Source organism: Astatotilapia calliptera, chromosome 3 (assembly GCF_964374335.1).
Source record: "Astatotilapia calliptera chromosome 3, fAstCal68.1, whole genome shotgun sequence".
Taxonomy (NCBI): Eukaryota; Metazoa; Chordata; class Actinopteri; order Cichliformes; family Cichlidae; genus Astatotilapia; species Astatotilapia calliptera.
In genome coordinates, this window is record NC_137424.1 from 85,167,620 (window position 1) to 85,189,971 (window position 22,352).

Sequence of the window (22,352 nt, forward strand, 5' to 3'; positions counted from 1 at the left end):
GAGAGTTCCTGAGAGAAGAAAGCTCCTGCAAGATGTGACCATCCCCCCCACCAGTTGAAGAGCCCCCCAGGCGGCTCGATGCACCGGCGGCACCCTGCTCCAGGGCCGGGCCCCCATGCACCCACCCGCCCACAACCCCGGCAACACACCAACCAGGACCCGAGCCCCCGAGGCCCGGCCCGGGCCCCAGCCCAGAGACGGAGCGCCCCCAGAACCTCACGCCCATCCCGGACCCACACAGGGGCAGCCAGGTTGCCAGGTCAGTAACCCGCGTCCGTCAGCACAGACCCTCCCCTAGCCCCGCTGCACGCAGCCGCGAGGAAACAGTCACCTGAGAGCCAACAGAGCCCTCAACCGGACGTGACCGCTACCCCGGGTTGAGCCCCCCAAGGAAGATGCCTCCGGGGAACCCCCCGACGCCCTAAGCCTGTCCCTACCCCCTCACCAATCACAACAGTGAAGGCGGGACCAAACTATGACCCCCCACCCCCACTAGGTGATGGAGCTGATAAAAGGGGCCCAGAGCAATTGATCTAATGTGGTGGCAGAGGCTGTGTCAAGACTAATGTAATCTAATAGATAATTTCTATATTGGTTAGAATTAAGATTATTTTTATTTTTCCAGTTCATGAGGACTGTTTTCTTGGCTATGCATAGGGCAGTGAAGATCATATGGGCTATATTCTTTTCTGAAGTGACATTATCTAAGCTTCCCAGCAAACACACTAAGGGGGAGGTTGGAATGTTACATTTCAGACATTTTGATAAGTCTTCACATATCTCGCGCCAAAACTTTTGCACTGGTGGACAGAACCAAAGAGCGTGAATGTAATTGTCTGGTGTATTGCCTTGACAGTGTGAGCAGTTGTTGGAAGATGTAAAGCCCATCTTGAACATCCGATGACCTGTATAGTGCACTCTATGAAGTATTTTGTATTGTATTAATTGCAGACTGGGATTTTTAATTAATTTAAAAGTTTTTAAGCAAATCTCAGACCAGAAGTTTTGGTCTAGGTTGACTGATAAATCTGCTTCCCACTTTGCAGTAGGAAGGGATATTGATTCATCTAATTTAGAAAGTGTTCTGTATATTTTAGATAATAATTTGGGGGATTTAAGAGTAAGAAAATGTGCCGCACTTAGTGGTGTTTGTAATTCAACTTGACTGAGGTTAAATTTCTTTTTTACTATGGATTTAATTTGTTGATATTCTAAAAACCTTGTCTTGTTGATCCCATATTGTTCAACTAGTCTGTCAAATGGAATAAATTCTGTTCCCTCTAATATATGTTCTAAGTATTTAATTCCTTTACAACTCCATTCTGGGAAATTAATCATATTATTGTTTTGTAATATGTCAGGGTTATTCCAGATAGGTGTACGTTTGCATGGGATTAATGAAGACTCCGTTATTTTTAGAAACTCCCACCATGCTGTTAGAGAAAAGCTGATGTTGATACTTTTAAAGCATTCATGTCTTTTGATGTTTGAGCTAATAAATGGTAGGTCTGAAATCTCTAGATCCTTGCATAGTGCCTGTTCAACATCTAGCCAGGGCTCAACTAAGAAGGTATGTTTTGACCATTCTGAGATGAACTGAAGCCTGTTGGCTAAGAAGTATTGGTAAAAATTAGGCAGATCTAATCCTCCTCTATCCTTGGTTCTTTGTAGCGTTTTTAAGCTGATGCGCGGGGGTTTATCTTTCCAAAGGAATTTGGAAATATATGAATCCAGAGATCTGAACCAATCTTGTGATGGTTTGTTAGGGATCATCAAAAATAAGTAATTTATTTTTGGCAAGATCATCATTTTTATAGTGGCGACCCTTCCCATGAGTGATATGGGTAAAGATTTCCATCTAGTCAGATCGCCTTCTACTTTCTTTAGAAGTGGGATGTGGTTTAGTTTAGTTAAGTCTGAAAGCTTAGGAGAGACATTAATACCTAAATATTTAATATTTCCGGATTGCAGTGGGGCAGAGGAAGAATTATGGAAGGAGCAGTTAATGGGGAGAACTGTAGATTTTGGCCAGTTAATTGAATAATCTGAAACTCTTGAAAACCAGTTTATTAAAGTAATTACCTCAGAGAGGTTGGTTTGTGTGTTTTGCAGAAAAAGCAACACATCATCCGCATAGAGACTGATTTTATGTTCTATGTTCTTACATTTTATGCCCTTAATTGTTGTAGCCTGTCTAAATGCTGCTGCTAGAGGTTCGATAAAAATTGCAAAAAGTGAGGGGGAGAGTGGGCATCCCTGTCTGGTGCCCCTCAGGAGACAGAAGCTGGAGGATGTCTGGTCATTTGTTCTGATACGAGCCGTTGGGGAATTGTATAATATTCTTATCCAGTTTATGAAAGAGTTTCCAAAACCAAATTTGTGTAAAGTTGCGAATAAAAATTTCCAATTAACTCTGTCAAATGCTTTTTCTGCATCTAGAGATAATATTATGGCTTCGATGTTTTTATCGTATGAGTAGTCTATTAAATTAAGTAATCTACGAGTGTTTGTTGAGGAGTGCCGACCTTTTATGAAACCAGTTTGGTCAGGATGAATTAAGAGGGGGGTCATTTTCTCTAATCTCTTTGAGAGAGCTTTGCAGATTATTTTAAGGTCTACATTTAAAAGAGAAATTGGACGATAGCTTGAGGGAAATAAAGGGTCTTTGCCTGGTTTTAGCAGGAGACTAATGTTGGCAGAATTCATATTTGGTGGTAGTCTGCCCTTTTCCTCGATTTCCTGCAACATGCTGTGGAATACTGGTGCCAAAATTGTCCAGAATTCTTTGTAGAATTCTGCAGGGAAGCCGTCTGGACCTGGAGCCTTATTATTGGGCATACTTATCAGGGCTTCCTGGAGTTCACTTGGCGTCAGTGGCGAATCCAATTCCATTGCTTGACTGTCTAGTAATTTTGGAAGAGTTACGTTGTCAAGAAACAGATCAATTTCATTTTTAGATGGGTTTATTTGTGGTGAGTATAAAGTTTCATAGAAATCCCTAAAAATTTTGTTTATTCTTCCAGGGTCATATATTGTGTTCCCCGATAAATCTTTAGCAGCACATATAGTTGTTTTTTCTTTATTTATTTTTAGCTGGTTAGCTAGAAATCGACCTGATTTGTTACTGTGTTCAAAATTCTGCAAGCGAAGTCTTTGTATAAGGAATTGTGTTTTTTTATTAATAGTTTCATTTAATTCTAGTTTTGTTTTGCATATTTTGTTCAATGTTTCCTGATCTTGGTGGGACGCGTAGGCTTCTTCTAGTGATTTGATGTTTTTTTCTAATTCCTGAATATTTTTGTTTTCTTCTTTCTTTTTGTGTGATGAGAAAGAAATTATTTTACCTCTCATCACAGCTTTCCCTGCTTCCCATAGAACAGAAGCTGATGTTCCGGGAGTGTCATTAAAGTCTAAATATGAAGTCCATTCCTTTTTAAAGTATTTAATAAAGTCTTCATCTTTAAGTAGTGATATATTAAATCTCCAGTTTTTACTTGGCGTAGTATTATTCTTGTGCATTAGTGTTAAAGATACAGGAGCATGATCGCTGACAGCTATAGGATGAATCTCAGTGTCTGAAATGTCGTTCAGCAGTGAGCTGCTGACCAAAAAATAATCCAGACGAGAGTAAGAGTGATGAACATGCGAGAAAAAAGTATATTCCTTACTGTTGGGGTGAAGAGAGCGCCATGCATCGCAAAGACCAAAGTCGTTCATATACTGTTTGATTATATTTGTGGACTGCCAATTACGCTGAGTTCCTGTTGTGTTGAGCCTATCCATTTCTTCATTTAGTCCAAGGTTGAGGTCACCGCCAAGAATGAGTGTGCAATCAAGGTGTTCAGAGAGTGCACTAAAAAAACCGTGGAAGAATGAGGGGCCATCAACATTTGGACCATATATACTAACAATACATAGTTTTTTGTTCAATATTGATAGTTTAGTAATTAGAAATCTACCCTCTGGATCTATAACTGTATCGAGTACTGTAAAATTAACATTTTTATGTATTAAAATTGCTACTCCCCGTTGTCTAGAATTATAACCGGCTGCAAACACGTTAGGAAACTCAGGTGTTTTAAGTTCATTTAAACCTGTGACAGGTTTGTGAGTTTCTTGTAATAAAACAACATCTGCCTGTAGTTTTTTAAGCTGGTTAAATATTTTTAACCTCTTTCCTCTGGTGCCAGCTCCATTTACATTCCATGTGACAAACCTCAGCATGCCCTTAATTGTGCGTGTATGTTTAATGATGTATGCTGGGTGTTTCGTTTAGGCAGGTGGAGAGAATATGGAAACATCCCTTGTTTATAAATAGAAAGAGAAAAAGAAGTGTGGTGAGAGGCTCCATAAGTCTGACTATGTGTGTGAATATTCACTAATATGAACAAGCGTGGCTTGCTTATGTGTCCTGCAAGTCTGTGCGTGCTGTGAGGCTGTTGTGAATGTGCTGCCGTTGAGCTGATGTGTTTGCGTGATCGTGTTGTGAAAATATGGAGAAATAGAGGGTGTTGTTTGTAGGTGAGTGGGGAAGTAGGTGACCACAGCAGTGAAAGACAAGAGAAAGAAAGAAACCACATGAACTGTGAGCGACAACAAAAAAAAGGAAACGAAACGGAAACATTCCAATTAAAGCAATGACGGAGGGTGACGGTGTTATATCTGCTATGACATCCTACTGATATTACTAGGTTAAACACATTTTAAAGGAGAAAGTGTGAATGAATAAGAAAAGTGTGTAGCGGGTTCTTATCTGGAGTGCAGTCAGTATAACCACGGTGTGGTGCCGGGGTCGCGGTACAGCTGTCCGTCCACGTAGAGCCGGTCCACAGCGATGACAGCACGGGAGCCTTTCTGGATAAAGCTACGTCGAACTGGGAACAGGACCTTGCGTCGTTCCAGGATCTCTTTGGGGAACTGGTCGTTCACGCTGAAGTCCGTTCCTTTCAGCTCTCTGCCGCGACTCTTCACCTGTTCCTTCTGTTTGAATTGACTGAATTTGGCCACAGTAGGCCGTGGTCTCCCGGTCCGCGACCGCGCGCCCCCCAAGCGATGTACTCTATCGAAGTCGATGTTCTTTACGGTGTCCTCCGGCAGCTTCAGGTGGATTTTAATGAAGCTTTTCACCGTTGCCTCTGCGTCCTCTCCGGCAGTTTCTGGAATACCAGAAAACACAAGATTATCTCTCATGCTACGGGCTTGTAGATCGATAACGGACTCTTTTATTTTTTTATTTTCAATGTTTAGCTGGGTCACGTTATCGGTGAGAGATTTAACCGACTCCCGTAGCGTGGCATTTTCAGCGGCAAGCGTTTCCACCTGCCGCTGGCTGAATTCCAGGGATTCTCTCAGAGATTTAAATTCCCGGTGTAAGATCTCCACCAGGGACAGCCTCGCATCGAAACTGGACAATCGCTTGTCGATTGACTCCAGGATTTCTGCGATGTCTTTGCCGGCAGGCGATGTTGTACCGGGGGAGTCTGCCTGGCGACTTCTCTTCGATGACGGCGTCTCGATTTTGGCCGGGGAAGATGCACTCTGGGCCTTATGCATTACTAAATCTTGAAAACAGCGGTCGATGTAATCTTGGAGAGCGTCTAAACTCTCCCCGTTGTCCTCCAGGGTGTTAGAGATGATAAAACAGATGTTGTTAGTTATATGACAATTGATTAGTATATTTGGTAATACTGAAGCTTGGAAAACCTTTGTTAAACTCTATGCTACCATTTGCTTTTTCTCCGCCAAAATCTCCGGCGTCTGACGTCACCTACCACATCACTTCCGTCACTTACCTCACTTCCGTCCGTCACTTACCTCCTCCGCCCAGAACATTTTCAGATCTAAGAGAAATAAAATGAGTGTTTTGTAATTCATTCAATTCATTGTCTTTATTTATAACTGGCACTATTGTTTCATTCTGTTATAGAATCTCACAAGAAAGAGGCAAAATTGTAAAAGTCCATTATGCTTTATTAGCTGCTTCGGTGAAAAACAAATCAACAATGCAAAAAAAACCCACTGCAAAACAACACACTGGAAAACAGTTATTCTTCACTTGATTGCTTCAACACAACCCTTGGGCACATTTATGCGGGACTTTTGTGGCTGTTTTGATCTCGCTCTCTCTCGTATCAAATCTCGCTGTGGAAGCAGCTCTAAACTCGGTATGACCAGTGTTGGGACTAACGCGTTATTAAGTAAGGCGTTACAGTAACTACGTTATTATTGTGGTAACAAGCACGGTAACTAGTTATTATGCCAAAATCAGGGACGCGTTACTCGTTACTGGGATTTAGATCGTTATTCGTACTTCGTGTGTTGCGTTCGACTTACCTCGGAAATCGGAACAAGGACCTGGGAATAATGTCACACTCGAGTAAACAGCGTTCTGGTTAGCAGATGTGTAAAATTGTTTGGTGGTGGCTATGGCGGAGCTTCCACAGATTCAGTAACATTAGCAACTGGTGGAGCCCAGCAGGTGGATGAGGGAAAGGCAGGAGGAGCAGAGACCCTGAACTTCAGGTAAGAAGTTATGAGCTGCAGTCTATCTGGGTCAGATATAAACCAAGTTTAGGTGGAGTTTATTTTAGTCGTGCTGACTTTTTACAGTCAGTTACAATAACTCGTACTATGTGAGCTAGCATGAGTTTCTATACAGCTGGGTGGTGCTATGATGTTACTGATAGTGAACTTTATTTTGTTCATACGGTTAATTAGTAGAGTTTCCAACCGCCCCGTAAAAAACAGAATCGTCTCGTATTCAGAGAAAATATTACGCACTTCGTATTGAGCTGAAAACAGTTTGACCCGGACTTCAGGTAGAATGGAAAAGACACAAAGCTGGAGTTATTCTGTCGTTACGCTGCACAGCTGCCTCTTCTCCTCTCATTCTCTGCCCCTCCCTCTCCTGTTTCTACTTCAATCATGAAACTGATCGATGATCAGCTGATCGGCTTTTCTCTCTTGTTTGTTTATCGCCCACTTTGCGCCAGAAAGAGGAAACCAGCGGATGTCGCGCTAAACAACAGCAGCACGTTTAAGTTTGATCAGCTGTTGTTAGAATTTATTTAATATTACTTTCTAGTATCAGCTGATGTTTGCTGGAGCCACAGCTGTAAAGCTGCTGGTCATGATGTCGGTTTGGTTATCTGGTGAGAGGGAAACATGAAGATGAAACCAGGAGATGTCCTTACTGAATCATCAGAGCTGTGATGGAGAAACAGGTTTACCTTTTAGGTGACATGAATGAGTTGAAGGGAAGTTATGAACTGTTTCTGAGAGACAAATAACACCAGGATGCTTTTCTAAGCAGCTGACAGCTGGTAACTGTGCAGGGGCGGGTCTAGCAAAGTGTTGCCAGGGGGGCATGTAGGGCATTAACAGGGAGAGGGGGGCACAAAGAAATACTTTTCTTTCTTATTCTCATTTAAAATGTCTCGCTTTTAAAAAAATAATTATCTGAGTCTTACAACAAACGATTGATAGATTGATGCATATATACCATCAGAACAGTGTACATCACTGTCACAACAGTGTTTGTTTGCATTCAAAGGCTTTATGATTTGTCCTATAATGGTGGGCCGGTCTCTAGTCAAAATGCTCGGGCCAATTTTTTGTCCCAGTCCAGCCCTGTATGCAGCTCATCTGCAGTCTGGTGTTACCAACATCTTCCTATTCAGAAGGCAGAATTTCAGAGTTCTGAGTACAATCAAAGCACCACGACTGCAGTTTTTGTGTTGGATGTAAAAAGCGCACATGACGCTGTGACGTAGGCTAGAATCATGGCAGCAGTCAATGACGGTCCAGGCGTGGGATTTCTCTCGTGGAAATATGCACATTATCTTTTTCTTTCTATTGGTAGGTGGCACAGTGCACTGTGGCAAGTAAGCAAGCTAGAAGACTGGCAAAGTTATGGAAGCAACACATTAACAAGAGAAGTCTGAGTAAAACCAAAGTTACTTTCCCCGGAAACTAGTTACTTTGGAAGTAACGAGTAACTTGAAGTAACTGGGTTACTTTTGAGAGAAGTAACTAGTAATGTAACTAAGTTACTAATTTAAAGTAACTTACCCAACACTCGGTCTGACCGAGGTTGATAGAGGGACCCAGTCTGGATCACATTCCTGCATTTTGTTTCTGGTTTTCCTACAAAACACAACAAACATTAGCCCACAAAGCCACAGTGAACAAAGCAGCAAAGCGCAACGAATTCATTTCAAATCAATATAAGACTTATTTGTAACCTACATCAACAATTATGTTATGATAAATACGTAATAACTACAACAGCAGACTGACCTTTGTAGAAATGCTTGGAGCAGACTAACATGTGAGCTGGAGAGTTCTGCAACGTTATATTTGGTCTTTGAACGGCTGCAATCCAGGCCACCTGTCGCCTCTTTGTTACTTCAGAAACACGGCTTTAACAATTTCTCTTCAAAGACGTAATCCGATTAACCGATCTCTTTACCCATTGACTTCCCGTGGCTGTAATGCGACTAATAATACAACAGCTTCTTGCTATTATTTTTGTTCTTTTTATCGCTGTGTGGCTGTTGTTGTGAAAGCCTGCGTGTGCTAGTACCGCTTGCCACCCCTACCCAAAATCCTTTGCGGTTTTATCCCTGAATGACGTCACATTTTCAATCTCTGTAGGTCGTGTCCAAATTCATGGGCTGCATCCTCCTGAGGACCCGGCCTTCAAATTCGGGGAAGAGGAGGATGCATTTGTCGGCTGCATTCGGAGGAGTCCACGAATTTGGACAGCCTTCGGTGCGTCGCTGTGACGTAATCGGTCTACAAATGCGTCCTCAGGAGGATGCAGCCCATGAATTTGGACACGACCTTAGTACGCACTGTCCGTAGTATGCGTACTGCGCGTACTGTGCGTACTACGGACGGTGCGGTGGCTGGATTGGGACACAGCCACTGTGGTTCTGTGTAAACTATACAGACCATGTCTGCAGACATCATGTGAGAAGCAGCTCTGACAGTGTGCAGACCGTCCCTCTGTTAGAGTCCTCTGTGCTCCCACAGCAGGGTAAAGTTATCTATAACAGTCACACCACAGACTGATCACAGTCAGGTGTGTGAGACCAGCAGACTGAAACAACCCACCACACAGCTGAGACACTGCACTGAGGTGAGTGTGGTGGTTCAGAGACTCCAGGACCCCAACAGATGCAGACCATCTGGTTTAAACAGGTCAGACTGGATTTAGGAAATTATCAAGCAGGTTTTTTGTCTTCATCCTGTTGTTCCTGAGGATGAAGTCATCAGGTGAAGCAGGATGGAGTGAAGACCAGGCTGGGATCAGCTGTGGTGTCATGTAGATGGAGGGCGAGGTGCTGCAGGATGCTGTGGAGGAGCTGAGGCTGTGATATTCTTGAGGTGTCACTTGGAGAGGTGCAGGTTTCCTTCAGGAGTCTGATCCATTAATTCCCTGGAGATGGAGACCATAGGCTGTCCTCCACCAAGGACACTTAGTTCATCCTGGAGGCTGAAATAGTGGATGAACTCCTGACAGCGAGGGGTGGAGTCAGGACCGTCTGCCAGTGCTTCATGCTGTGGTCCTGGGTTTAGATCCTGGTGGACTGAAGCTCAGTGGAGCCTTTGGTTGGGTGCTCAGTGTGCTCCATGGACCTGAAGCCTGGGCTGGTCCTGACCACGGCACAGCTAGAGTTCAGATGTTTCTAGCTTCACTGAGGAGTCCAGGAGCTGTGTCCTTCTTCAGTCTGGTGCAGGGTGGAGGGCCTTGGTTCATTCATGGATTTTTCAGCTTAGACAGACATTTGTCTGACAGGAACAAACAGTCAACCTCATCATCTGAAAACACAAAACAGCAGCAGTCAAAAACATCACTTCATTTTAACACTTTAATAAGAAACAAAGACCTAAAACAAATGCTAATCAAGTTATTTAGAGTAAATACAGGAGCCACAGTCAGACCAACATGTGCTGGTTTTTGATATTTCCAGAAGCTTCCTGCTGTATCACAGTTTCTCCTGCATGCAGCAAATATCTGTGCTCACCGAGAGCTTCTAGTCTTATAAAACATTAATATGTTCAGTAAATGTGATTATTCTTCATGCACTGTTTGTGATGTGAGGAGGGTCAGTGCTGCAGCTGCAGCAGACTGTAGTTCAGTCCAACCAGCTGAGCCTGTGACACGTTTATTTTCACTTTATATGTGGATGATGTTCTTAGTTTATCAGGGAAGTAATTCAGGTTCACTTTAACTGCTCAAAGATGAATCAAAATCACATCAACTGTAAACACATGAATGTGAACTGTGGATTTATAAATGTGAATATTCCTTTTAAGGAAAAGTCCACATACTTCACTCAGGTACACATACTTGTGTTGTGCAGCAACAAGCAGCTCTTTGAAGGACGTTCCTATCAAAGCTGAGTGAACCTGGTGCTGTATGAACATAATAGTTCAATAATATATTTGTATAAGGGAACAGGAACTGTTCATGTTTGTGTCTCATCTCCACGTCTTCATATCAATCATGTGTGATAAACACTGATACAAACTAAACAGCTGTATTTATGTGTTGTTGTTCCTCCATTTGTGTTCAAATGAGTTTAATAACTAAATACATAACTTATCAAACTAAACCCACACATGTAAACGTATAAACAGTGTGGGTCAGGAACACGCTGCACCTTCATGAAGCTGAGCACACACAGGACTGACAACCTTTACAATTAATTCATCATTTATTTCAAGCACATTTGTACATAATCAATGATTAATGAGCAAACAGCAGCAGCCAGTGAAGATGGAAATATGGATAATATGAAGCTCGATGTTTGGATCCTGCCTTCAATACAAGAAACAAACTGTAGATAAAGATGAATCATCAGAGGCTGGATGTTTCTGATCACTTTCATGGTTTTATTGTGACTAAAGAACATAAAAGGCTTTTAATCAGACAGCAAAACGGTGGATGTATGCATGATAGATGGATGTTTGGGTGGATGGTGAAGTGGAAGTGGAGCCAACTTTAGCCTCTTTCCACTGACGACTCTCTTTTCAGTTCCTTTGTTTCCAGAGGTCCTGCAGCAGCTTTATATCCTCTTCTGTTAAAGACTCTGCAGGTTCAGAGATGTCACAGTATTTAACTGTTTGTGTCTCTATGACTAAAGTCTGAGGTTATCACACACCTGTTGGATTTTGGGTTCAGTTCTGGCTGAAGCTTTTCACTGATCTTGAGGACCCAGAGTTCAGCAGTTGTTGAAAGTTCGGAGGTCAGACTGGCTGCAGAACAGCGAGCTTCATGAAGCTCAGACTGTTAGGCGTCTGTGTTTGAGAACTGAGTCACATGACGTAAACAGCAGCAGCGTCTCTGAGGTTTACCATCGGTCACCTGAACTCTCAGAAAGTCCCCGCTCTCTCTGTGCTTTCACTTCCTGTTCAGCCAGCAGCCAATCAGAAAAGCAGCTGCTGCTGTGTCAGCTGTTACTACAGGCAGAAGACTGTATGTGAACAGCAACAGAGACACACAGTCAGGCGCCGCTTGCTGGATCCACACTCAGTCAGATCAGTCAGAGTTTAAGGCTGGAATGTCCCAAACCAGTTTAACCAGTTTAACCAGTCTGACAGTCTGAGTGGAGCCTGCAGGTTTGAGTCACATCAGTAATAATCACCTGTCCACACAAAGTCTGAAAAAATACATAAATAAAAATCTAGAGCTGATTATTGCAGCAAGCAGCCAATCAGAAGCAGCTGAGTCATCAGTTACCAGGTAAAGCTGAACAGCAGCAGAAGTGTAATGTAATGTGTATGTGTTAGCAGCGCCCGGGGAGCAGTGTGTAGGGACAGTACCTTGCTCAGGGGTACCTCAGGGTGGCCGTTCAGTGGAGTTGAACCCCGACCTTCCGATCATGGGGCCACCACTCTACCTACTGAGCTATCCCTGCCCCCACAGTGCTCTGATCCTTCACCGCAGTACGGTAATACTACAAACAGACACGAAGTCCTGCATTAGAAACAAATCGACTTCTATTCTTACTTTATTTTCTTATTGTGAAGCAGTGACAGGGGAAAGAAAAACTCCCTTTAAACAGGAAGAAACCAACTGAACCAGCCTCAGGGAGGGGCGGGGCCATTGATATACCCTCATGTTAGTTAGCTGTCTAACTGCACGTCCTATAGTGGATTTATTTCTACCTCTGAACTGTCCCACCATCATCACTCTGCTGGATTCAGCGTCAGTGATGTTCTGCTTCCATGGATGTCAGCCACCCATTGTTCTCCCACTTAAAAGATAAGAGAGGCCTGTAATTTTCATCATAGATATATTTCAACTATGAGAGACAAAAGAGGGAAAATATCCAGAAAAATCACATTGACAGAATTTTAAAGAATTTATTTTCAGATTATGGTAGAAAATAAGTAATTGATCACCTTTAAACAAGCCAGATTCCTGGCTCTCACAGACCTGTAACTTCTTCCGTTACAGGCTCCTCTAAACATATGGACATTTGGTACTGTCCATATGTTTTTCATATTACTGCTCAAAGAAATAAAGGGAATACATAATAAGACATCCCAGATCTGCATGGGTGAAATATTCTTATTAAATATTTTGTTCTTTACATAGTTGAATGTGCTGACAACAAAAATCACAAAAATTATCAATGGAAGTTAAATGTATCAATGCATGTAGGCCTGGATTTGGATTTGGAAAAAACATAGGACAGGCTGATCCAACGTTGATGTCGTGTCCTTAAACACATCAAAATGAGGCTCAGTAGTGTGTGTGGCCTCCACGTGCCTGTATGACCTCCCTACAACACCTGGGCATGCTCCGGACGAGGTGGTGGATGGTCTCCTGAGGGATCTCCTCCCAGACCAGGACTAAAGCATCCACCAACTCCTGGACATTTTGTGGTGCAGTTGGTGGATGGAGCGAGACACGATGTCCCAGATGTGCTCAATTGGATTCAGGTCTAGGGAATGGGCGGGCCAGTCCACAGCATCAATGCCTTCGTCTTGCAGGAACTGCTGACACACTCCAGCTACATGAGGTCTAGCATCGTCTTGCATTAGGAGGGACCCGGGGCCACCCGCACCAGCAGTGGTCTCACAAGCGGTCTGAGGATCTCATCTCAGTACCTAATGGCAGTCAGGCTACCTCTGCCGAGCACATGGAGGGCTGTGCAGCCCCCCAAAGAAATGCCACCCCACACCATTACTGACCCACTGCCAAACCATCATGCTGGAGGATGTTGCAGGCAGCAGAAGGTTCTCCACGGCGTCTCCAGACTCTGTCACGTCTGTCACATGTGCTCAGTGTGAACCTACTTTCATCTGTGAGGAGCACAGGGCGCCAGTGGCGAAGTTACCAATCTTGGTGCTCTCTGGGAAATGCTAAACGTCCTGCACAGTGTTGGGCTGCAAGCACAACCCTCACCTGTGGATGTCAGGCCCTCATGCCACCCTCGTGGAGTCTGTTTCTGAGATCTTCCTTAAGGCAGAGTTTGATGTAGACCTTGCAGTTTGCAGTCCATGTTGATTGAATCTTGTTTTATCTTCTTAGTATTCGTGCTTGTCGTGCTATGTCAGCATTTTTCTTTGTCAGATGCTCGTTTATGTAGACACAGGTTCCTCTCAGCTTCTTAGCCTGTCTTAGTAGCTCCATTTTTGATTTTCTATTCACAAAGTGTATTATTATAGATGGTTTCCACTGTTATTTTTTCAAGGCAAAGAATGGCAAGTCGCAGTGTTTTTACTATTAATAGTTATTCCCTTGCCACTGAAAAAACAGAAAATTTGCCAGTGTCAACTTCTATAGGCTCACTGCCTTCCTCTGCTACTACAGCTCTGGCATACACTGTTTTGTCTCCAATCCACTTACTATCAACTCATTCATACGGATGCTCTAGATCTGCCCTCGGGACTCAAGTAAGGCTATTTTTGTCCTTTTCTTCATTTAGTTTCTGTAGTTCTTTAATCTGTCCCATCATGTCCAATAGCAACTTCTGTTGTAGATATTAGAAAGCTCTCCTGACATATAATTTATAGATTTCATAATCTCCTCTATCCAGTCCTCAGACTGTGACCTTCTTTGGTGGCATTTTGTAGGCAGCTTTACCCTTGTGTTGTCCATGGGTCATTTTTGTCCTCTAAAGAAATCTTTTGCTATCAAAAATGTATTTGTTATTCATCAAATGGGCTGAAAATAACAGAAGTTATTCATTACTATACTATGAATGATTGGAATAAGTTTCAAGTAATTTGATTTATTTATGTGGTTTTTATTGAATTTTATAACGTTGTCTGCCCTCGTGGACAAAAATGACCCCAAAGTACAAAGTGTTGCAAAGAGCCGTATTTTCACACCATACTGTTTTCAAACATCTTTGATCTTGGATCACTGATGTGTGGGGTCAAGCACTGGTCATAACAACCACAACAGGCAGCACAATGAGGAGGCAGGTGCTCTATATTCAATGAAATTTTATTTATACAGCGCCAAATCACAACAACAGCCGCATCAAAGTGTTTCGTATTGTAAGGTAGACTCTACAATAATACATACACAGAAAGTATCCTCAAAAGCCTCCATTGCACTGGAGATTTGCATACTTTGATGAGCATACTTTTTTTTACCATGTTGTGCAAAGCAATGACCAGTAGGACAAAGCACATATTGTCCTCTAGTATAATGAGGAGGGAGAATCAATGTTCAGGAAGATCCAGGGTTAGAAGATATAGAAAATATTGTCAATATTTAGAGCACATGCTACCCTTTCTCTGAAAAAGCACATCAGCCACCTGCAGAAGTGGAAGAAGGCTATGAAGTGAAGAAAAGTGATGAAGAATCTGAACTATGTTCAAGTAGGTTCTCAGGCATCCAGGACATGGTAGTCTGAGGAGCTTGGAGAGAAAGTGACTGGGCTTCTTGAAGTTTCTTGAATTTTCAGAATGTGAAACTGAAATAGAAGATGTGTCAGAGGACTACACATCATCCATTTCAATTATGATGAAGACAAAGAATGAAGCAGGAAAGAGGAATCAGCTGAGACAGAGGAATATTTGCAGTAACGTGAGGAAACACTGATCTGGTCTTCTAACCTTCCCAGTGACAGACGATGCCTGACTCTCTCATGTGCCTCAGAGAAAGATGATCTACCACAGTCCAAGCACATGTGCCAGGTCCCATACTCCTTCAGTGGCTTTTCTACTCGAGTACTGAAAGCATTATACACAGTGTATTCTGCTTGTATTCTGCTTTTTAACGTTCACATGCCAATGGATGCATCAGAGACCAAGTTGGGGTTCAGTAACTTGCCCAAGGACACCTTGGTAAGAACTCCAGACTAGAGCACACAGAGATTGAACCAACAACCATCCAATTAGCAGATGACCTGCTCTACAGCCAACTCAATGATGAACAAGGAGGGACAACAAGAGAGGAAGAAAAATGGACCGAATGCAGCTGTAGGCATATGTGGGTGTGTTGATTCTTACTGCCGTGCATCCAGTAGAGTCGCTACGGCCAGTTTATGACATCCTGAGTCTGGTAGAGAAGTTTTCATGCTGACACAAGATTAATCATAGAAGCACAAAAAGGACATAATTTCTTGATAAAGACACAATAGATGATCGTCGTTCATGACACAAACGTGCTCCCATTTGAGGTGTATGATGTGTGTTGGTGTTGACTTGACTTGAAACACAAGTGGGTGTTCCTCCTGCTGTGATGTAAGATCCTGGTACTGATGTGACTGTATGAGCACCAAGTCCCCTTCAGAGGACTCTGTCCCCTCCAACAGAACATCCAAGTAAACCAGGGAACTTTGAGACAAAAACATGGGCAGCATGTGATGCAGGTCCAGCTGTACATGGAACATGCTCGTGTGCAATGGCAAACCGTCTGTCCTGCAGTCAGGACACGAGTTGTCCCTAACATTGCAGGTTTCCAAAAGAAAACAATCACCTGTAACAGCTTGTTTACTGTATATGCCCCTTGGCCTGCAACTGCAGAAAGAATGCTGTCCATGATGGGACCAGTGCAGAGGAATAAACCTGAGCTTCCTCCTGCACTTGGGTCAAATATGGACACGCCTTTGTCCTCATGAAAGTTTGCCTTCACTCAGACTCATGCCCTCCTACCATGCCAAAATATAGAAAACTGTCAGGCAATGAGTTGGAATAAAGTTGAATAAAACCTTGAAACACAGAGATGGATGATATTTTATACTTGTTGCTTCAAAGCAAACGGGGTCATTTTTGAGCCCTGAGGACCACAGGTGTGATTATGTGCTGCCATTTAAAATTTATAAATGGTTCAAAAAAAGAATTCTCACTAAAGTTCAACATACAGCACTCTGTATGTTGAACTTTAGTGAGAATTTTTAAAAAAAATTTTTTTTTTAAATATTTAATTTAATTAAATATTTAATTTTCTTGTTTTATTTTCGCTAAAAAACAGGGTGTATTTTTTGTAAACAAGGTCTGGTGGCCCTAAAATGTAAAATGTTGAGTAAATTTTGTTTTAATGTGTTGGTCTTAAGTAAAACTAAGGTGTAACACTGAATTGATTGACAATTTATACTTTTTACTTTAAAAAAAACAGTCAAATGAAGTGGGGACATTTTTGACCCCTGAGGACCACCAGTGTGATTATTTGCTGCCATTAAAAATTTATAAACGCTTGAAAAAAAACTTTCTCACTAAAGTTCAACATACAGCACTCTCTAGTTATTCAGATAGTCAAAATTATCTAAACAATTAAATATTTAATTTTCTCAATTTGTTTTTGCTAAAAAACAGGGTTTATTTTTTGTAAAGAAGGTCTGGTGGCCCTAAAATGTAAAATGTTGAGTAAATTTTGTGTTAATGTGTTGGTCTTAAGTAAAACTAAGGTGTAACACTGAATTGATTGACAATTTATACTTTATACTTTAAAAAACAGTCAAATGAAGTGGGGACATTTTTGACCCCTGAGGACCACCAGTGTGATTATTTGCTGCCATTAAAAATTTATAAACGCTTGAAAAAAAAAATTCTCACTAAAGTTCAACATACAGCACTCTCTAGTTATTCAGATAGTCAAAATTATCTAAACAATTAAATATTTAATTTTCTCAATTTGTTTTCGCTAAAAAAACAGGGTTTATTTTTTGTAAAGAAGGTCTGGTGGCCCTAAAATGTAAAATGTTGAGTAAATTTTGTGTTAATGTGTTGGTCTTAAGTAAAACTAAGGTGTAACACTGAATTGATTGACAATTTATACTTTATACTTTAAAAAACAGTCAAATGAAGTGGGGACACTTTTGACCCCTGATGGCTCACATTGTATGCAAATCGGGAGGACATCACAAGGGTTAAACAGATGATCATCCACTGTCAGGGCACTTGGGCATAAATAAAACTTATTACAAAGTCCTCAAACACCTTTTCTGGCCAGGACTCAAATCTGATGTAGCACTATACTGTCCTACCTGTCACCTTTATAAAGTTGCCAAGTCCCTGAAAGTCAGCGAGCACTTGAAAGATTTCAGCAGACGTTAAAGTCCATGCTCCACAAAAACTGTCTGGATAAAGGCAGGAAGTGGAATGAAGACATCCCATTTCTGTCGTGTGCTGTGCATGAAGCAGTGCAAGAATCATTGGGGTTCAGTCCTGCTGAACCTGGGTTTGGACATGAGGTTTGGACATGAGTATGTTGCCAAAATGAGAAATTGCCTTAAATCAGCTTGCTCTTTAGCCAAGGATACCTTGACCACTAGCCAGGTAAAGATGAAAAACACTGACCAGAGAGCCCTTGCTAGCAGGTTTCAGCCCCCCCAGGACATGCACCATTGGTGCACATCCTGCCTGAATGCCCAGCCAATAAAACCAGGGCATTAATTGCTCCAGAGGTCTGTCACATCCCATACGCCCTGTCACGGGGTTATAATGAGCCTCCTGGAAAATCATTCAGGATGACCCTGCATTACAGCTGAATGCAGCACAGACACTGCACACCACTTAAGGCCATGAACCCATCAACACACAGATTGCCCCATCAGATTAAATCTGAATCTTTGTTTTTAGGTTTTATTGTTCACATTCCCTCTGTGGTAACTTAATGTCACGCAGGTGGAAATGGACTCAGGCGCAGACCAGCGCAACTAGAATAGCAGTCGTCAATTTATTTACAAAACACCACGTGAAAGTATGTACGGTGTACAGGGCAGGGGTATGCAACGGTCCGGGGGAAAGGGGAGAAAGTCCAACACACGCTCCGCTCACTCGCTCCTCTCGTATTGTTTTCCCACACGTTTGTTTGGTCTCTCACTTCACTCCACGCCACTAGGGAAACAGATCGGGTGTACAGACGAGTCCGAGAACCTGAGCACAAGAGAACTGCTGTTAAAATAAACAGAGTCATCACACGAGAAACAGGGTTTAACGGGACTGTACTGACAAGAGTAACTCAACAATCCAGCAAAGAAGCCTTCTGAGTCCTGAGTTTAAATAGCCCAGGAGTCCAGGTCATCAGGTAGGTTCACGGCAGGTGCGTGGGCCAAGGGCGGAGCCCAGCTGAGCTCCGCCCAGGCAGACAGGTGAGAGACAGGAGAGGGAGAGAGAAACACAAACTAAAAACAACATGTAGCCTGAAACCTAGGTCCACCAAGGAGACAGAGACCATGACACTTAAGCTCTACTTGTGTTGTTGGCTATAACACTAGTCCTTGTATTTGTTTACCAGAAAACGTTCTAATAATGACACTTTTATCGTTGTCTAGGATTCAGCCTAACCCTGGGCCCCTGGCTGTGTCTCATACATCATATTTAAACTGCCTTATTGAAACATACTTCATACAAACGCTTGTACTTTGGTACCTTTGAAAATCAGTTTTGGACTGTTGGCCTCCACAGGTGCTGCGGGGGTCCAAACAATACACTTCTCTTCACTCAACTCAGTCTCTCCAAACACTCCAGAGCAGGGAAAAATCCAGAGGTCTGTATCCTTGGAAAAGAACGGCTGAAACGGCTTCACTTCAGCTTCGATTGGAGCCTATGGTGCTGGGGGCGGAGTCTGTGAATTTACTCCGTTGGTGTCATAGCCCCTGTAGGAGTTCAGAGTTAAGAGGTCAAGAGTTAATGTTTCCATTGTAACACCTCCAGATTTGACAGAGAAACACTCATTTTTAACACTCGATTTTAACTACTATCATTTTACACCTCAGAGTTACATTAAAAGAATGTGACTCTGCTTAGAGTAAAATTAACTCTACTTTTGCAAGAAGACTACTAACACCAAAACATTTAACACTTTTGAATTTGCTGTGTACGTTCATTAATAATACCAAACCAGCGTGCAGTGCCATACCTTAAGATCGACTCAACTGTTGCTCTGTAAAAAATCATCATGATATCACTGTGAACGCCAAACAACCAGAGAGAGTGTAGATGCTGACGGATCAGAGCACAGACACTGTTTGCTTGTGTTCTCCAGCTGAGATCACTGTCAGTATTGACTTGCAGGTATTTGAAGGAGTTAATTTTTTAATTCAGTTCAATTCAATCCTCCACCAGGATCAACCAGCATCTCCACTGTCTTGTATTAATCTGCAGTTGGTGAGCATCACAGCAGCTGACACACTTCTCCACTGCACAGCTGTGGGGTTTTAAATTGGACTTTGCAGGTAAAGACTAAGTACCACAGTGTGATCAGATAATTTCACAACATCTTGATTTGAATGGGAGATTAGTGTAAAGTGTGATTAATTCATATTTTACACTGCTGTGTAAGAAAAGCTTAAATTAAGAGTTCAGTATTGAATATTACATAAAATAAACTATATACACAATGCAGAGATGCAGAAATGTGTGCATGTAGCACAGAGCCATGGCTCGGTGTCTCACAGGATTAACTGTACTTTCACAAGTGTTACAGTTTTTCTTACTGATTAAAAACCTCCATTAAGGCTGTTAGTTCTACACAAAGTAATTAAGCAAACTATTAAATTACAGAAAAGTGTTTTTCAGTTTCTGCTAAAGAAATTTCATTTTTTTACAACTACAGTTAAAAAAACAGAAGGTCTGGGTAATGAAATACCAGAACATTTTGTGTAATTTTAAATATTTATTTCTTACAATATAACTGCGAAGAGTCTTCAGATTTCTTCTTGAAGAAAGCGGAGATAGTCAGTGGGCTGTGTGTGGTCCGAGATATATAAATCTAGTCTAACAGCGTAACAGCTTGTAGCTCAGTGTTCCAACATTTAGAAGTAGCAGCTCAATGCGGTACTAACATGCTGTTAGTTCATTTTTGTAAGGTAGACCCTACAATAATACATACAGAGAATAAAACAACAATCATATGACCCACTAAGCACTTTGCCAACAATGCTGGGATGGCGTGGTGGGTATGCTGTCACGTGGTGTGTGGAGGCAGCGGTCACGCCTGCCAAAGATCATCTGGATGGATCTTGATATCCCATAGTGCCAAAGCACGCAGGTCCTTCGAATGAGGTCCCGCCAGCTCTGGAAATTCACCCCACGGGAGATTTCCCCACGGGAGCACTCTCGTGATGACACCCTGTGTTCAGCCTTTGACCAAATGATAGAAGCTGATGGTCATGTGGTGCACCCTGAACTGAAACTACCTGTGCTTCGTATTATTGAAAGGCTTTGCCAAGTGAGTCGCGACACTGGCATGGAGGAGACACACACCCAGTGTACAGTGTTGCTGGTGAAATGATTTTCCAGGTAACTCATTATACAGCAATGAATAAGGGCCCCATTTTATTGGCCCGGCATCCCTTCCAAAAGCACCTTTGCACCTGTTACCATTAATGGAGGTCTTGTTTGAGCGCATTGGCATGGACCTCATCGGGCCATTTCACCGGAGTGCACACGGCTATTGCTTTGTATTAGTGGATTATGCAACGCGATACCCAGAAGCAGTGCTGCTGCCCACCACCCAGTTTAGTGCAGGCGCCATTTCAGGTCATCTACCGAGTCAGCATCCCGAAAGAGATACTGACTGACCAGGGCACATCCTTCATGTCTCGCACACTAAAGGAACTGCAAATTACCGGGTGTTAAATCTGTTCAGACTGATGAGCTGGGGAGTGGAGCAAACTTTAACCTCTTTCCATGACAGAGTTTTTCTTGTATCGAGATCCTGCAGCAGCTTCATATCCTCTTCTGTTTGATCCAGTTACAGACTGTACAGGTTCAGAGGTGTCACAGTCTGTAACACTGAACTCTTTATGTTCTTTGAATGTCCTTCCAACAGGAGTTCAGTTCAATTTTATTTATATACGTCAAATCACAACAGCAATGGCCTCAGTGTCCCGACCTGCTGACTGTGAACTTCTACACTGATGCAGTTTCCAAAGCTGAAGCTACTGAAACAGAAGCACTGAAACCATCTCAGTCAGACTCTGTTTATTAACCATCCACGTGACTCGAGGACAAAATACTGACACTTCACTTTATTTGACTTGCAGCAGGAGAAATATGTCTGGGCTCAGAGTTTTATCCTCTGTATGATTAAAGTCTGAGGTTTATGACACGTGTTCACTTTCCACTTCTTTTGAGGACTCAGAGGTGAACAGCTGTTAAACCTGTGGAGGAGTTTTTACGTGATGAGCTCTGATCATGTTTCAGAGAACAGCGAGCTTCATGAAGCTCAGACATTTACATGTCTGTGTTTGAGAACTGAGTCACATGACGTAAACAGCAGCAGCGTCTCTGAGGTTTACCATCGGTCACCTGAACTCTCAGAAAGTCCCCGCTCTCTCTGTGCTTTCACTTCCTGTTCAGCCAGCAGCCAATCAGAAAAGCAGCTGCTGCTGTGTCAGCTGTTACTACAGGCAGAAGTCTTTTATGTGAACGGCAGCAGAGACGCTCAGAGTCAGATGCTCTGCTAGATCCACACTCAGTCAGAGTTTAAGGCTGGAATGTTTTTAAACCAGTTTAACCAGTCTGACTGTCTGACTGGAGTCTGCAGGTTTGAGTCACATTAATAATAAACACTGATCCACACACACAGTCTAAAAGTTAAATAAATATTTAGAGCTGATCATTGCAGCAGGACAGCCAATCAGAAACAGCTAAGTCATCAGTTACTAGGTAAAGCTGGACAGCAGAGGAAGTGCTCTGATCCTTCACTGCAGTACAGCAATACTACAAACAGACAGTAAGTCCTGCATTAGAAACAAATCTACTTCGGCCGCCCTCGTCAAGCAATCACGGTGCGCAGACTGTGAGATCATTTCAAACTCCTGCTCTGAATATGTGGAATGTCTGACTCTGAGGTTAAGGCCTTTTTATTTGCCCACAGTGCTGCAGTGCATCATTGTGAGTGTCGTGCACATCCCCCCCTCCGCTAACTG

At 42.6% G+C, this 22,352-nt stretch overlaps 1 long non-coding RNA gene across 1 annotated transcript; it reads right to left on the reverse strand.

Moving 5' to 3' along the window:
• Positions 1-12,360: 12,360 nt before the first annotated feature.
• On the reverse strand, positions 12,361-17,660 carry LOC145426037 (uncharacterized). The gene is made up of 2 exons (XR_013906807.1): positions 17,349-17,660; positions 12,361-14,105 (listed from the first exon to the last, which is right to left on the reverse strand). It is a non-coding gene; the product is annotated as an uncharacterized LOC145426037 (long non-coding RNA).
• Positions 17,661-22,352: the final 4,692 nt, after the last annotated feature.